The sequence below is a fragment of the Pan paniscus genome, chromosome 14 (genome assembly GCF_029289425.2).
Source record: "Pan paniscus chromosome 14, NHGRI_mPanPan1-v2.0_pri, whole genome shotgun sequence".
Classification (NCBI taxonomy): domain Eukaryota; kingdom Metazoa; phylum Chordata; class Mammalia; order Primates; family Hominidae; genus Pan; species Pan paniscus.
In genome coordinates this window covers 37,376,668-37,395,413 of record NC_073263.2, presented here as the reverse complement: position 1 = coordinate 37,395,413, position 18,746 = coordinate 37,376,668, and the positions used below count along the sequence as shown (strand labels likewise).

Genomic DNA, 18,746 nt, shown 5'->3' with positions numbered 1-18,746 from the left:
GTGGTTTGTGTGTGTGTGTATTCCTCTCTGTACTTTAATCTTATTTTCATATGTGAACACTAAAGAGATTGGACAAGAGATAACGTTTATCTTGAAATCTCACTCTCAGTAAGATGGTACCAGTATCGCACACACACACACTCGCACACACTCGCACACACGCACATCACCTGCAGCCGCAGAACCTTGCACCCTTGGGCTGGCTCGCGTCTTAGGGTTTTGGTATATTTGGTGGAAACTTGCTGATTTCCTATGCCTTTTGGAAAGACCAAGCTGGATGAGGGTGGTTGGAACGCTGTGGCTCATCATTTATTCATTGCGACTGTTTTGATTGTTGACACTAGTGGCAAGCCGCATCCTCCAGCTCTTGCAAGGGAAGTCTGACACCTTGAGGACAGGAGAGGGGGTGCCAGTCGCCCAGAGAAGCGGGAGTGGGAGAAGCTTTGAGAGTTGCAGGGGACTACTTTTTTCCGGTCGGGCGGCGGGCCTCATGGGTGCTTGTTTACCGGGCTGGGAGCAGGGCATTCAAAAGCTGGGTGTCGGAGCGCACTGAAGTCCAACACGCCTGCAGAGACCGCCCTAAGCCTGGAGGTGTGTCTGGCTTGCATCCAGGACCACAGGGTGGATTCTCGCCACCGACTTGGCTGGATGACGGCTGGCTGGTGGTGAGCTCCCCTGCCCACTGGCTGACCTCAAGCAGTTGGCCCCGGTAGGTGGAGGCTATTCGAGGGGGACAAGCTGGGGACGCAGCGTCAGCTCCTGCCAGCGCGCGGGTCTCCTCCACCTCCAAGCAGTGTGGTGCGTGGGACGCGCATCTTCCCGGACTATCCCTTTCCAGCGCGGTCTGTGCGGACCCCGAGCCCGGCAGCCACCAGGGACGGAGGGCGGGGTGCCTTTCTCTGGGCTCATCCGCTGTCAGCCGTGGGAACTCTTAACTTTATCCAGAGGGATCGGTGCAGGCGGGGGTGGGAGAGGTTCTCCTCCCCTGGCGGTTACCTCCCCCTCCCGGGCCGCCCCTCCCCCGCCTCCCATGGCTTCGCTTTCAGAGCATCCTCACTCCGCCCAGTACGGTGCCAGCTGCGTGGGCTCCAGCTTCGATCGTTTTCCTTGGAATGCTCCAAAACTCAGCAGCGACTAAGGGAATTCCATTGGAATTTGCCGGGCGTGCTCTCACCCCGCACGGCACCCGCGCCGTCCGTCCTCGGATCCCGTCACTTCAGCCCGAAGATTGCAACTTTGCAGGTAAAGAGGATGTCGCCTCGGGGCTCCGTTCGACCGGAGCTACACCTCGCCTTCTTTCTGGGATCTCGGTTAAGTTTCCTAAGCTGCCTGGGAAGCCGGCTCTCTTCTGGGAGGCGGACATCCCTGCGGGGTTAGGAGTTCAAAAGGTTCTGGCTATGTGGTTTCTCTTCAAGGCTCAGGAAAAAAACCTGTGAAGCTTTCGGTGCTTGACTCGGGCTGAGCAGGAGTTTGGGGGTGCTCCTCAGTCTTCCGCCGCACTCGGCTTTAAAGCAGGGGAGAGGGCGAGGAGTGAACCCCCGGTGTGACTTATATGGTAAACAAAGGAGCTGCAGCCACGCCGTGGTGCTGGGGAATGTGGCCGTTTTTAGCCTTTTATGCATTTGGGGAAAATGGAGATCTCGGGGGCATCTGGGTGCATATAAGTGAGGCCTTAGCTCTCCGGCACTTAAAGTAGGGTAACGAAGGAAGGAGAGTGATCAATATTCTACCGATCGATTACATTCTGCGTCGTTTTCATTCTCTGTCAAGAAACAGAAACACTTTTATCCGTGTTGCCCGACCCAGGCTAGTGATTCCTAGTTCGCCTGGCAACCGAGATTCCAATGAAGCCAATGAAGCCAATGACCCGGTTTGCTACTTGGTTAAATCACTGGGATTCACTGAACAACTTGTTGTTCCAGCTGTGAAGTCAGCTGTCTTTTGCGACTAGAGACAAGATAATACTGGAAAGGCATCGAGGATTTAGGAGAGCTGAGGAAAGGGATCTCTTATCTTGTCTGCCTGCATTCACTATGGTGTATCCACTATGGTGTATCCCTGTTCACATGGCTTCTTAGGGAGGCCCTTCCCAGTGAAATTCCATAGCTAGAAAATGCAGCAAGTTGCTTAAGGAGTAAGCACCAAGCCAAAGGAGTAGGAGGAGACAGAAGGAAGCTTTAGTTGTTTTATTAAAAAAAAAAAAAAAGACAGACTTGTAAAACTTTTTCAGTTTTAATAAAACACCGCCTCTCAGAGCTCATATAATTTCTGCCTTTCCTTTCACAGTACATAATCACAGCACAAAGAATATTACAAATTCTTTAAGCAAAAGGTTTACTGGAGGGTTTTTTGGTTTGGGGTGTTTTTGGTAAAACTCTAAATTAGACATTGAGAGTAAGAGTGGGTGGAGATGTTAAAATGTTGAAATCTTCATCATTGTGTTGGGTTTGCTATTTAAAGTTACATTTGTAGCGCCTACTTTTTTATTCACCTGGACACTATTGTCCAGAAAACATCCTTCTTAAATGTTTAAGGGGGAAAAAAAAAAGCAATAAGATCAATTTCAATTTACTTGCTCACTGGTCATTCTGAAAGATATATGAGTCGGAATAGATTTTCATTACTTATAACCTTTAAAATTTTGTAATGGTTATATTATTTATTTTTCTGTTGCACTTATTTCCAAAAGGTCAAGATAAAACTGCATTAAAAAGTCTATGACAGAGTTAAAGTTCTCTTTGAATTTTATAGCTATTTTAATTATTAGACCGGTAAGAGACCAAATAACTTTTCATATAAAATAACCTTAATCGATTCATACTGTGTATTAATAGGAAATAACAGAAGCAATCCTTATATTCTTTCTCATTAGAGGAAATTTTAATGTCTTATTCTATACACACATTTCAAACTAACTTTCTAACTTATGCTCCATGGAGAACTACAGCCATCTATAGGACTGAAAAGTTACCTGTTTCAACATCCTCATTTAGGAATCCAAAGCTAAATAAATATTAAAAAACAACAACTTATGTTTATAAACTATTACATCATTTTAATTGGTAAGGAATCTGGAAGTTAGATTGGCTATTTTTCAATATTTGGATGGCTGTGTCTATCAATATTTTTGTGAACTAGATGTTGTTATAAACTTCACTGTAATAACTAAGCTTAGAAAAATTGCTGTTTCTGAACTGTAGATGAAAGATAGAAACAATGACAATCATTATTTTTAATTTTTCTTTTATGATTTCAAAGTAATAAACATCTGATCATCTAGTCAAATGCTATCAGCATACCCTGTGATAAAGACAATTACATTTGTATTGAAATATAATAACCCCCTTTAAGATGCACTGATTTTAACCCCACTGAATTAAAACTAATTTTAAGTGTATATTTTTGGAAATAGTCTGTTATATTTTTATACCTGCATGTTTAATTGCCAGGATTATTTATAACAATTCAGATGATCAGCATTATAGTTAGCAGCTGAAAACTGAAATAATTTCTCTTTTCTGATCGATGCATATATTGGAACAAAAATAAAAATATGCACACATTTGTTCAATAGTAAGTATTGTAACTATCAGTGCTTAAAGTTAGTATAGATATATAAGTAAAGATAGATATATGAGAAATACTAAGCAGTAGCTAGAACTATAAAATTAGGGACTGAATATTTTATGAAAATATGATTGTTGTATTTTTGAAAATAATGTCAGGTAAAGGGAAAATACAATAAACTATTAAATTTTCCTTTTTCCAAAACCATCATTGCCATATAGCTTATGAAATCAAATTCTAATGTGCACTTTGACTTTAGAAATTGAATTGCCTAGACTCAATTGGAACCAGTGTTATTGACCTCTTTAATGCCTATGGAAACCCCACCATGATTATTTGGTTCTCATTAAAAATGAGGTTGAGGAGACAGCTCAAAATAAAAACTTTGCCTTTTCACCTAATTTATACCCTATACCCCCCCCAAAATAAACATTAAAACTGGTTCGACTCAACCCAAATTTAATTGAGAATTTGTTTCTATATAGTTATAATGAAGAGTTGATTTAGAACTATCTCACTACTCATGTTTTCTATTTCTCATCCTTCCAGAGGCATTGACCCCGCAATATTTTAAGAGATTTGAGAATATTTTGATCAGGGATATAATATCATGGCTGTGTCTTTTTAATCAGCACAAATATAGACCTAATTTTTGAGAACATTAGTATTACCAAAATAACTTTATGATGCAAAAAATACATTTAGGGAAAGACACCATTTATTTGGGAAACTGAAAATTGAAGGCATGCACATTGAAAATGTATTAATTCAAAACCATGTGGTTTCATGAACTATTTAGCAAATTAAGTGCTGTATTTAAATGTTTAAAAAATCTAAGTGACCCTCCTGAAAGTTGTTTAATTTTAATAGAATAAGAAAGAAATAGTTTCAGAACTTGATCTACTATTGTAACTAAACTGTATGTAATATCCTATTAATATTAGTGTATGTTTTATCTCTCTTTTTAAAAATATAGCAGTGTCATAGAATAATGACTTCTTGAGAGACACTAAGTGACACATGGACACAGTGTTACATATAAAATTAGAAATGTTAATTAAAACGTTAATTTAAAAATATGCCTTGATAGCTTTATCTAGCACACTGCATTCTTTTTGAGAAATGACAGTGAAATTAAATGAATCAGATATTCATTAATTATATTCTGTCTGTGGTTTGCTGTTAGATTTTGAAATATGTTGAAAAATTACTTCAAGCAAATACTATCAAGAGTTGAAATTTACCTGAAACAGGACCTATTGTGAAAAAAGAAAAGAGGGAAAATGGGCCAATATTTATGAGAATTTAATGTACACTTGGCACTATGTGAGAAACTTTGAAAAAGAAAGCTATTTTTCATTGTTATCTTAACATCTACCTTGAAACTGAAGTATTATCACATTTTAACAACCCGAGAAAGATGAAATTTATGAAAATCACAAAATTGCTTTGTGGGAAGGCAGGATTTGAAGTATATCAAATTTTACTATCAGGTACTACGTCTACCTGATGGTAAAGACTACACTCTTTTTACTTAATTCCTGTGGTTTCTAAAATACAATCAATAATCTTTTAACAAGTTTCATAAATTCATTTTTTCACCTATTTGTTTCTTGAATTTTAAAAATATTATAACATTGGAATATAAACAACTGTCCCCATCATGGGGATAGAATTTGAAACAATAGTCTGTTAAAGTTCCATCAGTTTTGAAGCAGAGCAAGAGATAAGCTACTTACCTTGAGCAGGATGATCTCAAGATGACTTCCTTTCTTATTCTTAAATATAAATCTAATACATGTAAAAAGAAAAAAAGTTTGTTTTTATGAACAAAGTTCAAGATTATAATTTTTTAGAAATACTCATGAGCTTATAATTTATAAGTAAAAAGTTATCATGCTAACCTTTTGACCATCTGTAAGCTGGTAATAAAATGTCTTTATTAAAAAAAAGGTCATGCTAGGCCATGTTAGGTTTATACTACATCTTATCAATGTTATGTAAAATTTCTAGACAAGTGTATTTGTTTTAATTTTACCTGAAATTTTAATTTTCCAATTATTTTAATGCCCCTTGGTATTTGAGAGGAGCTCTCATTCATGCATCCCAAAAGGCATCGATTAGCTGAATTTGTCATGATATTTACTAAACATATATATGCATTTGCGCTGACAGGATTGTGTCCAAAACCTATTGACATTGAGGTTGAAGGAATACTTTCTTTGAATATATGTAATACCATTACAAAAATTATCACTAAAATCTTATCCATTCAGTAGATATTTGTTGAATATTAGTAAATGAATAATTGAATCAATAGATGAATGGCACATGCGTAAGCTTTTCATTTTTGTTGCATTTCCTGGCAAAGCTCCCTCTGTCTAGAATAACTTCCACCTTTTTGTTTCTGTAAAAATATTCTGCAGGCACTAAAGCCTAGTTAGTGCCTAGTTAGTGCCTAGTTTGTGCCTACTTAAATCCAATATGACCGTATCCTTGAAAGTTTCCTTCATTTCTCCAGATGTCCCAAGTATAAATACAAGCAAAGAGCTTGTTATATTCTGTCTTGCAGGCTGGCAAAGATCTGTCTCCACATCTAGACAGTAAACTTTTTAAAGAAAACCGGAGGATTTTCGAAACTGTGTGAGTTTGTAACTGAATTAGAGTGCCATAAATACTATGCTTCATAATTGACATAATTAATGTATTTTTTACTTTCATAATATTGTACTTGGCTAAACTTTTAGCATATTTTTATATAATGATGCCAATTGTGATAATGTTGCACTTATACAATATATTGAGTACCATATTATTTCTTATGTTACAAAAATAATTTACCCACCTTATTCAATAAACTTAACTTTCAGTCAGCTACTTACTCTATAATACTCATTTTTATAGGATTTATATAACCAGTTATTAATGTATTTCAGTTTAAGTGGTACTGTGCCAGAATTCTTAAAGGAGGGCTTTTGTTCCATTACACTATGAGAGGAGTAGTTAGAGTTGAAAGAGGACAGATACAAGTGTTTCTCAGGAATGCTTACTGAACTAAAGAAAGCCAGAGACTTCTTTGGAGTGATATTTGGAAAGTAAGTTGAGAGTGCATTTCAAAGACTTGACAATACATGATGTCCCATTGTGGGTGGCATGAGGGATATTTTTAAAATTATTTTCATTCTACTTCATTGACAATAGAGTTTTTACAAATCAGATTATGAAAAGTGTTCAGATACTCTGCCACATTTTTTATGCATTTCATCTCTAAATGATAGTGGAGAAATAACACAATTTGCATACCAGGATCATAGTTCATAACACATTGTAATTTTTATTTTCACAGAATTAGTATAATAGTGCTGACTATGTGCTTTTTGAATAGATGAGTGAAATAAATGAATGCATAGATGATTGAGTTGGTCTGTCGTCAGCTGCTATGCTCAACCTCTTTAACACACTGTTCATTCAAGTAGCTGATCATACACCAATATGAATCTCCAAAAATACAATGGAGGGATGAGAGGACAGGCATAGTGTACATGGAGTGAAGAACAGAGAATCTATAATGATCTATGTACAATCATCTCCATCATTTATGACAGCATGAGTTTCTTTTTATGTAAAGATCCCTTTCATTCTAAGGTAAAGTGAAGCCGCATGCCCTGAATCACACTGAGGTCACACTTTAAATGAATGCTCTTTTGTAGTAGTTGCAGTTTGACAAGCAGAGTTGGGTCTTCTTTAATTTTATCTAGAGCCCAATATGTACAGGAATATAATATATATGTGTATACAACATACATATATGTATATATGTGTAAACACACAAACATATATGTAATAACAGTAAATAACAAGTAATAAAGAGTGGGAGACTGCTTGAGTGTGAGACACAAATTATTATCAAATAGTATAGAATAACCCATAAAGGACCACAGTATTTGTTTTTGAATATGTCAGTATCCCTATAAAATGGTAAGATTTGCAATGAATGACTTGGAAGATCATCTTATTTAAAAGTATGTTTCTAAGTAGGCCCCCTAAATCTTTCTATATGATCATGCAGTCATACATCAAATACGTCCTGAGAAAGGCATCATTAGGCAATTTCATCATTGCACGAACATCATGGAGTGTACTTACACAAACCTAGATGGTAGAGCTTACTACATACCTAGGCTATATGGAATAGCTTATTGCTCCTAGGCTACAAACCTGTGTAGCATGCTACTGTAGTGAATACTGTGGGCAATTGTAAATATACAATGGTAGGTATTTGTGTATTTAAACATAGAAAAAGTACAGTAAAAATACAGTATTATAATCTTATGGGGCCACCATCATGTATATAGTTCATTGTTGCCCAAAATGTTGTTATGTGATGCGTGACTGTGTATTTCTCTGTCTACACATACGCACACATACACACACACACAAGCACACACTTTACTGAGGTCTTAATACGTAACAGTCACTCTGCTAGATTCTGAGGATACAGAGATGAACAAGACATATTTTCCTTTTTCTTTAATATTTTAAGCAAAGTTTGTTCATAAGCCTCTTATCATACTCCAGTGTCCTGTATTATCTAAAACATATTTGGCAACCTTATTTTCTCCTGATCCTTTCCCATGACAACTCTGAGCTCATTAAATAAATAACATAAATTATATTACAATGAGTAGAGTCTATACTGAACATTTAAAAGACAAAACAAAACAAAACAAAAACTTTGGGCCATGGTGGAATAAATCTAAATATATCCTTTTTGCCACTAATTACTGTTTTCCGTAAGAGTAGGACTTAAGTTTTTTTTACTGTAAATCCGTGTTAAATTTAAATAGCATTATTGACACTATTAAAAACAGTGTTTTCCTTTTATGCATAGATATTACCAAATTACCATTCACAGGCTATGTATTTTAAGAGGTAAGTTGTTTTCCAAAGTCTGGTTGGATTTTTGGTGTTACAGTCACATGTTACCCTACCCCACATGGAACCAATGAAGCAAACCTAAGAAGGCACTTTTATAGTTAGGGATATAATGACCTGGATTCTCACCACCCTACCCTTTCTCTAGAGACAGTAGAGACCTTGGCTTAAGAGATTCTTAGAAGGTCAGATCAAATTTAGAGAAATCTAGGAGTACTCAGGGCCCACTGTTAGTGTTTTCTTGTGGGCTCCTCTGTCTACAGCTACGTCTATCGAAAGCCTAGAAATAGACTACCTTTCTCATGGCCTTTAATCTTGAAAACGAAGAAGGGACTGGACTAGATACATTCATCTTTTTTTAAAAAAAAAACCATTATTGGAACCTGCATTCCTAGGTCTACCAATGGTACCAGAATGTTTTGCTTTCTGAGGGTTATCATGCAAAATAATTAGAGTGCCTACCTCTAAGCATCTGAGAGCCTCTAAAATAAAGGATAAAGAACATTTAAAGATATGTCCCTCTGCATGTGCTGTATAAAAAGAGATGTTGGCACTGGGGAAAGTGTTATTTGCTTATCTGGTTCATTTTAACCTCACAGCTTAACATTTTGATTTGTAATGTGCAAGCTACTTGGAGCTGAACTGCACATTTTCATTTAGCACTCCAGCACGTTCTTGGAACAAAGTGAACCAGCAAATGATTTTGCCCTTTCATGAATAAAAGAAGCTTTAATAAATAACATTTCATTATAACAGTATTTATGATAAATATTTTTCCATCATATAAAAATGTCAACAATTTTAACCTGAAGAATAAGAACTGCTTTGCATTCTATTGTATTTAGCAATGAACCATTAAAACCAGAACTTAAAGCAGAACTTGCTGGTATACTTAGGTACTTTCTTATCAGTTACTACCTTGCTGTAATTGAAATATTGTATATAATTAAAAAATGAAAATTGCCCATTTTTAGATTAATAGTTAATGGCAATAATTATTGGCAACATCAAATGCAGAAGATCTGTTTTTAAATTAAACATTTAGCCTCTGATTTTTTTAAAAATGTAAATATCTACAAAGTAAATATACAACCCAATTGAGAAAAAGTAAACAAATTGGACACTTGCAATGATCAATTTTTGAATAACTTAGTATATCTGAAGCATATAACCTAAATCATTTCAGTTTATCTAAATGAAGTTTTTTAAAAGATAATCTACTTTCTTATAATGCTTCTGGTTTTGAGAGTCAAAATGAGATCTTTTCATCTTTGATATATAAAAGGATTATTGTCAAATATTTAATGTGATTAATAAGACTCTACTCATAAAATACACTGGAATTCAATTTATTTTAGAAGTGTTTCAGGTTCTGCCTGAAATTCATCTGGATTACTTTAAATATAATGAAATAGATACATAAGTAAACTGAAGACAGCGACTGCTCAAAGGGTTTCACATACCCTTTGTTTCTTCAATATTATATGCTGCTAGCACTCCATCAGTCCTACAAATGGGAATTTTCAATTGTCTAATTGGACCTAGGATTGGAGGCTTATGACAGAGGAGCTGCCGTATATGAATTCACATTCCCTGCTGCCTCAACCATAGTAGGGTACTTCCATATGTAGGTGGTGCATATGGTGAACATCCATATTTATGCACATTTATAAAATTGTGGTAAGATCATATTTTCATAGTGAGATGGAATTATAACCTTGATTGAATTATGCCTTCTGATGAAATCCAATTACTGATTTATTTGTTCTCCATAGGTTGGACATAGACATTTCTTCCTAGTCTATTTAAGAAAATTTTATATGAAGAAAGGCTTAAACAAAAAGATTTTAAGAAAGGAGATTTCAGGTTATTACATTGTTCCTTTGTGTACAGAAAAGGCACATTGAATTTAGTCTATTGTGCTTCAGAAAATGATCTATTGTTCTCTCTATGGCATTATGAAGATAATATCGTTACATGATTGGTGGTGGGGTTGAGTGTTTTACACTAAAATGAGTGCTCAATATAATCCTAAAGAAAAATATTAAAAATATTCACCATATGAATATTTTCAAATGTCCTGTCTAAAATAACAAAATACTTGATATATTACTGATGTTGTTAATCATTGTTAATAGTTTATTTTAAAAACAGTGTAACATTTTAATTTTAATTCATGCAATAAGTACTTTCAGTTCATTTTTCTAAACTCTTACCAGTATGGTATTTTGAAAGTGTTTGCTAGTTGCCAGAAATATGAGTGTAACACAAAACAATGCAAAATATTTATCCATATGTTTGATGAGCTATTTTTGTCTTTACTTCTTACCCTAAAGTAAGTTGAAATACATTGGAGGATGGTATGTTTATCTTTTAAGATATATAATTTCTATGCACCAACACATGTGCATGGAGGTGGGGGTGGGGAGCCTGAGCTGGATAGATGATTTTTTATTTTTTCAGAAGTAATGATTAGTATGTTTTATTTTCTATTTTAGTTTTATTTTTAATTTTTATAATCACAGATATCACAGATGTTTTTCTAGATGACATCTATTCCTTCTAGTACCAACATGTATCTTGACAGATTAAGAGTTCTCTTTAGTACAAATTTCATTGTATGTTGACAACGAATTTTTTTTTTAATTTATTTTTTTTAATTTTTTATTATACTTTAAGTTTTAGGGTACATGTGCACACTGTGCAGGTTAGTTACATATGTATACATGTGCCATGCTGGTGCGCTGCACCCACTAACTCGTCATCTAGCATTAGGTATATCTCCCAATGCTATCCCTCCCCCCTCCCCCCTCCCCACCACAGTCCCCAGAGTGTGATATTCCCCTTCCTGTGTCCATGCGATCTCATTGTTCAATTCCCACCTATGAGTGAGAATATGCGGTGTTTGGTTTTTTGTTCTTGCGATAGTTTACTGAGAATGATGGACAACGAATTTTTTATTTTTGTGTGATTGAAATGTTTTTGTTTTAAGCTCACTTTTAAAGTTACTTTCATTAGCTAGAGTATTCTAGGTTGGAAATTCATTTCATTTCAGTACTTTCAAAATGCTGTTAAATTGACTTTCAACTTCTACCATTTCTGTTGAAAAGTCAGCTGTGAGTCTGATGATGCTCTTTGAGGTTAACGTGTGTTTTCTTTTTGCTGTTTTTATGTTTTCTCTTACTCTTTTATTATCAGCAGTCATCCAATTATGTGTCTAGATGGTGTCCTTTTATTTCTACTGTTTGACATTTGGACCATTTTTAAAGCATGGCTTCCTGTCTTTCATTACTTTCAGAAAAATTTTGGTCACTGTCTCTTTAGATATAGCTTTGACCTTCATTTTTTTCCTTCTTAAGACCTCCAAATAAAGATGTATGTAGCTTTTCACACTATGTCATGTTCTAGTAAACTGTACTTTTCTTTTAATGCTTTTTCCATTTATTTTTGTTCTCTGTGTTGTAATCTGTATATTTTATTTACAGCTCTCCCTTCCCATTTATGAATCCTCTTTTTTCACCATGTCCTATCTGTAAACTGATTTATTTATTCATTTTGTATATTTTTTTATTTTTAATTTTTTGTGTACATAGTAGCTGTATGTATTTATGAGGTACAAGAGATATTTTGATGCAGGCATGCAGTCAGTAATAATCACATCATGGAAAATGGGGTATCTGTTCACTTGACCATTTATCTTTTATGTTACAAACCATCCATTTATGCCCTTTTAGTTATTTTTAAATGTAAAATTAAATTAGTTTGACTTTAGTCACTGTTGTGATATCAAATACTACATATTATTCATTCTTTCAAACTATTTTTTGTGCTCATCAACTGTCCCCACTCCCTCTCAACCCCCATTACCCATACCAGCCTCTGGTAATCATCCTTCTACTCTTTATCTCCATGTGTTCAATTGTTTTGATTTTTATATCCCACAAATAAGTAAGAACATATAATACTTGTCTTTCTGTGCTGTCTCTCTGTGTGTTCACTTAACATAATACCTCCAGTTCCATCCACGTTGTTGTAAGTAACAGGATCTCATTCTTTTTTATAGCTGAATAGTACTTCATTGTTTATATGTACCACATTTTCTTTATCCATTCATCTGTTGACGGATACTTAGGTTGCTTACAAATTTTGACTATTGTGAAAAGTACTAAGACAAACATGGGAGTGTAGATATCCCTTCGATATACTGATACGTTTTATTTTGGATATATACCCTGCAGTGGGATTGCTGGAATTGCTGGATCATATAGCAGCTCCATTTTTAGTTGTTTGAGGCATCTCCAAACTGTTTTTCACTGTGGTTGTATTAATGTACATTCCCACCCACAATGTATGAGGGTTCCCCTTTCTCCATATCTTCTCTAGCATTTGTTATTGTCTGCCTTTTGAATAGAAGCCATTTTAACTGGGGTGAGGTGATATCTCATTGCAGTTTTGATTTGCATTTCTCTCATGGTCAATAATGTTGGGCACCTTTTTGTGTGCCTATTTTCCATTTGTATGTCTTCTTCTGAGAAATATCTATTCAAATCTTTTGCCTGTTTTTGATCAGATTATTAGATTTTTACCTATAGAGTTGTTTGAACTTCTTATATATACTAATTATTGAACCCTTGTCAGATGGGTAGTTTGAAGATATTTTCTCCAATTCTATGGGTTGCCTTTTTACTTTGTTGATTGTTTCTTTTGCTGTGCAGAAACTTTTTAACTTGATGTGATCCCATTTGTCCATTTCTGCTTTGGTTGTCTGTGCTTGCGGGGTATTACTCAAAACCTTTTTTCCCAGACCAGTGTTCTGAAGAGTTTCTCCAAAGTTTTCTTGCAGTGGTTTTATAGTTTGAGGTCTCAGATTTAAATTTTTAAGCCACTATGATTTGATTTTTGTATATGATGAGATTTAAAGATCTAGTTTCATTGTTCTGCATATGGATATCCAGTTTCCCGGTATCATTATTGAAAAGGCTGTCCTTTCTCCAGTGTGTGTTTTTGGCATCTCTGTTAGAAGTTAGTTCACTGTGGGTGTGTAGATTTGTTACTGGGATGTCTATTCTATTCCATTTGTTTAAGTGTCTGTTTTTATGCCAAAATCATGTTGTTTTGGTTACTATAGCATTATAGTATAATTCAAAGTCAGTAACGTGATTCCTCCAGTTCTGTTCTTTTTGCTTAGAATAGCTTTGGCGATTCTGGGTCTTTGTGGTTGCATATACATTTTAGAATATTTTTTCAGTTTCTGTGAAGAATGTCATTGGTACTTTGAAAGAGATTGCATTGAATTTGTAGATTTCTTTGGGTAGTGTGAACATTTTACCAGTATTGATTCTTCCACTCCATGAAAATGAAATATCTGTCCATTTTTGGTGTCCTTTTTAATTTTTTTCATCAGTGTTTTATAGTCTAAATTGTAGAGATCTTTCATTTCCTTGGTTATTTCATAGGTATTTATTTTTATGTGTGGCTATTGTAAATGGGATTACTTTTTATTTCTTTATCAGATTGTTACTGTTGACATATAGAAATGCTACCAATTTTTGTACATTAATTTTTTTATCTTGCAAGTTTATTGAATTTGTTTATCAATTCTAATAGTTTTATGGTGGAATCTTTAGGTACTATGTTGAATAAGAGTTATGAAAGCGGGCATCCTTGTCATGTTCCAGATCTTAGTAGAAACACTTTCAATTCTTCCCCATTTCTGTGATACTAGATGTGGGTTTGTCATATATTGCTTTTATTATGTGGAGGTATATTGTTTCTATATGCAGTTTTTTGGGAGTTTTTATCATGAAGGATGTTGAATTTTATCAAATACTTTTTCAGAATCAATTGAAGTGATCATATGGTTTTTGCCCTTTAGCATGGTTTAACCCTTTAGTTGATATGATGTATCACACTGATTGATTTGTGTATGTTGAACCATCCTTGCATTGCAGGGATAAATCCAACATGGTCATGATGAATGACCTTTCTAATGTATCATTTAATTCAGTTCGCTCATATTTTGTTGGGGATTTTTGTCTCAATATTCATCAGAGATATTGGCCTGCAGTTTTCTTTTTTTTTTTAATGTGTCTTTGTCTGGTCTTGGTATCAGGGTAATACTAGCCTTGTAGAATGAGTTTGGAGTTATTCCCTCCTCCTCAGTTTTTTGGAATAGTCTGAGTAGTATAGGTATCAGTTCTTCTTTAAATGTTTGGTAGAATTCAACAGCGAAGGCATCAGATCCTGGGCTTTTTTTTTTTTTACTAGGAGACTTTATTATTACAGCTTTGATCTCATTACTTATTATTGGTATAGTCAGGTTTTGGATTTGTTCATGGTTCAATTTTGGTAGGTTATATGTGTCCAGGAATTTGTCCATTTCTTCTAGATTTTAGAATTTATTGGCATGTAGTTGCTCATAACAGCCACTGATGATCCTTGGGATTTCTGCAATATCAATTGTAATGTCTTCTTTTCCATTTCTAAATATATTTATTTGGATCTTCTCTCTTAGTCAGGCCAGAGGTTTGTCAGTTTTGCATATCTTTTCAAAAAACAAACTTTTTGTTTCATTGATCTTTTGTATTTTTCTCTTAATTTCAATTTCATTTATCTTGTCTGATCTTTATTATTTCTTTTTTTCTACTAATTTTGGGTTTAGCTTGCTATTGCTTTTCTAGTTCTGTAAGAAGCATCCTTAAATCATTTATTTGAAGTTTTTCCTCTTTCTGATGTAGGCACTTACAGCTATAAACTTTCCTCTTAGTACTGCTTTAGCTGTACCCCATATGTTTTGGTATATTGTGTTTCCATTGTAATTTGTCTCAAGATATCTTTCAATTTCCTTCTTAATTACTTTATTGATGCACTGGTCATTCAGGAGCATATTATTTAATTTCCGTGTGTTTGAATAGTTTCCAAAATTCCTCCTGTTATTGATTTGCAATTTTATTCCATTGTGATGAAAGAAGATGCTTGCTATTACCTCAATTTTTTGAATGTTTTAAGACTTGTTTTGTGACTTAACTTACGGCCTGTTCCTGAGAATGATCCACGGGCTGAAGCAAGGAATGTATATTCTGCAGATTTTGGATAAAATGTTCTATAAATATCTATTAAGCCTATTTGTCCTATAGCACAAGTTAAGTCTGATGTTTCTTTGTTGATATTCTGTCTGGGAGGTCTGTCCAGTGCCAAAATTGGGATGTTGAAATCTCTAGCTGTGATTATATTGAGGTCTATCTATCTCTTGAACTCTAATAACATATGTTTTTCTATCTGGGTGCTTTAGAATTAGGTGCATATATATATATATCTACATTGTATATATCTACATGTATATATATATATCTATATCTACATGTGTATATATATATATATATATATATATATATATATATATATATATCTACATTGTATCCTGTTGCTGGATTGACTCCTTTGATATTATATAATGACCTTCTTTATCTCTTCCTACAGTTTTTGTCTTGAAATCTGTTTTGTTAGATATATGTGTAGCTACTCCTGCTTGCTTTTTTAAAATTTCCATTGGCATGTAATATCTTTTTCCATCCCTTTATTTTCAGTCTATGTGTATCTTTATAGTAGTGTGTTTCTTGTAGGCAAATAGATCATGGGGCTTTATTTTTTTATCCATTCAGCCATACTGTGTCTTTTGATTGAAAAGCTTATTCTATTTACATTCAAGGTTGTTATTGATAAATAGACACTTACTCTACAGCCATGTGACCCTGAATTCACCCAATCTCATCTGATCTTGGAAGCTAAACAGGGTCAGGCTTGGTTAATACTTGGATGGGAGACTTACTCCTACCATTTTGTTGTTTTCTGATTGTTTTGTGGCCTTCTCTTCCTTTTTTACTGTCTTCTTTCCATGAAGGTAGTTTTCTATGGTGTTATGATTTAAGTTTTTGGTTTGTATTTTCAGGGTATCTGTTGTGTGATTTTCAATTTGAAGTTACCATGAGGCTTGCAAATATTATCTTATAATCTGGTATTTTAAATTGATGACAATACTGATTGCATAAACAAACACACAAAAGGAAAATTAATAAAAACTCCACACTTAGCTTTAGTCCTCTGCTTTTTAACTTTCTATTGTTTCTCTTTATGTCATATTATACTGCCTACATAACAATTGCAGTGTTATGGTATTCTGTGTTTTACTGTGTGCTTACTATTACCAGTGAGTTTTTATCTTTAGATGATTATTTTCTTGCTCATCAACGCCGTTTTCTTTTAGATTGAAGAACTTTCTTTAATATTTCTTGTAGAACAGGTCTGGTATTGATGAAATCCCTCAGCTTTTGTTTGTCTGGGAAAGTCTTTACTTATCCTTCATGTTTGAAGGATAGTTTTGCTGGATATACTATTCTAGGATAATTTTATTTTTCGTTCGGCACTGTAAATATGTCATGCCACTCTCTCAGCCTGTAAGGTTTTCACTGAAAAGTCTGCTGCCAGACATACTGGGACTCACATGTATGTTATTTGTTTCTTTTCTCTTGCTGCTTTTAGGATAATTTCTTTATCCTTGACCTTTGGGAATTCAATATTAAATGTTTCAAGGTAGTTGTCTTTGGTTTAAATCTGCTAGGTGTTCTATAACCTTTTACTTGAATGTTGATATCTTTCTCTAGGATTGGGAAATTCTTGGATATTACCCCTTTGAATATACTTTCTATCCCTATCTCTTTCTCTGCCTCCTCTTTAAGGCCAATATCCATTAGATTTACCCTTTTGAGGCTATTTTTTACATCTTATAAGCATACTTCATTTTTTTATTATTTTTTCTTTTGTCTCCTCTGACTGTGTATTTTCAAATAGCCTGTCTTTAACCTCACCAATTCTTCTGCTTGAGCAATTCTGCTATTAAGTTACTCTGATGCATTCTTCAACATGTGAATTACATTTTTCAACTCTAGAATTTCTGCTTGATTCTTTTCAATTATTTTAATCTCTTTGTTAAATTTATATGATTGGATTCTGAATTCCTTCCCTGTGTTATCTGCAATTTCTTTGAGTTTCCTTAAAACAGCTATTTTGAGTTCTCTGTATGAAAGGTCACATGTCTCTGTTTCTCCAAGATTGGTCCCCAGTGACTTATTTATTTCATTTGTTGAAGTCATATATTTTCCTGCATATTCTTGATGCTTATAGGTGTTCTTTGCTGTCTGACCATTGAACAGTTAGGTGTTTATTGTAGTCTTCACAGTCCAGACTTGTTTTTGCCTGTCCTTCTTGAGAACGCTTTCCAGCTATTCACAGGGACTTGGGCCGCAAGCCCAATATCACTGAAATTTTTGCAGACTTGTAGAGGTCCTGCCTTGGTGGTCTTTAATAAGATCTGGAGTAATTCTCTGGATTACCAGGAAGAGACTGTTATTCTTTTACCTCACTTTCAGCTAAACAAATAAGAGTCTCTCTCTTTCTGGGCTGACCCAGCTAGAACTGAGGGTATGGTTATGCAGGCACTTCTGTGGCCAGCAGCACTGGACTTTGTTGGGACTGACCTGAAGCCAGCACAGCACTGGGTCTTGCCCAAGGCCTGCTGTAATTGCCACCTGGCTACCAACTATGTTCACTCAAAGTCCTAGGCCTCTGCAATCAGCAGGCCAGGTTTTTATTCTTTTCCCCAGGGCAGTGAGATTCCCCAGGCTCTCGGTGACTCCAGAGATGGTTTCTGAAAGTCAGGGATTAGAGTCAAAAGTCTTAGGAATTTGCCTGATGTTCCATTCTACTGCAGCTAAGGTGAAAGACCACAATAGAAAGTCCTTCCCACTCTTCCTTCTCATTTTCACAGGCAAAGGAGCTTCATCTGGTGGGCATCACCACCACTGGCCCATGGTGGAGTTCTGCCAGGCCACTGCTAGTGTTCACTTAATGCCCAAGAGTTCTTCAGACAGCTTGTGGTAAACGCTGCACAGCCTGGGACTCACCCTTCAAGGTAGCGGGCTCCCTTCTGGCCCAGGACAGGCCTAGAAATGCTAGGAGCCCAGGCCTGGACTCAGGGACCCCAAGTGCCTGCTTATTGCTCTGCCCCACTGTGTGCAAGCTGGTACCTAAGGTGCAAGAAAATTTCCCCTTTACTTTTCCCTCTGCTTTTCTCAAATGGAAGTCTTTTATAATAGCCACCATTGCTGGGAATCTTCTGGGTCACATCTGAAGCCAGCATGTCTCAGGGCCCAAGGCCCACTGTGTACTCTCTGGGGATCGTTGCAGGT

The 18,746-nt window shown here is 35.4% G+C and overlaps 1 protein-coding gene across 2 annotated transcripts in view; it reads left to right on the top strand.

Moving 5' to 3' along the window:
- Positions 1-296: 296 nt before the first annotated feature.
- Positions 297-18,746, top strand: part of TRPC4 (transient receptor potential cation channel subfamily C member 4) — a 229,219-nt gene continuing 210,769 nt past the window's right edge. Inside the window, exons 1-2 of one of the 2 annotated variants that reach the window (XM_063595763.1) lie at positions 297-1,242; positions 6,140-6,210. The gene's annotated coding sequence lies outside the window, so the exon portion shown is untranslated. The remainder of the gene's footprint in view (positions 1,243-6,139; positions 6,211-18,746) is intronic. The other variant, XM_003806917.7, reaches the window with a different exon arrangement.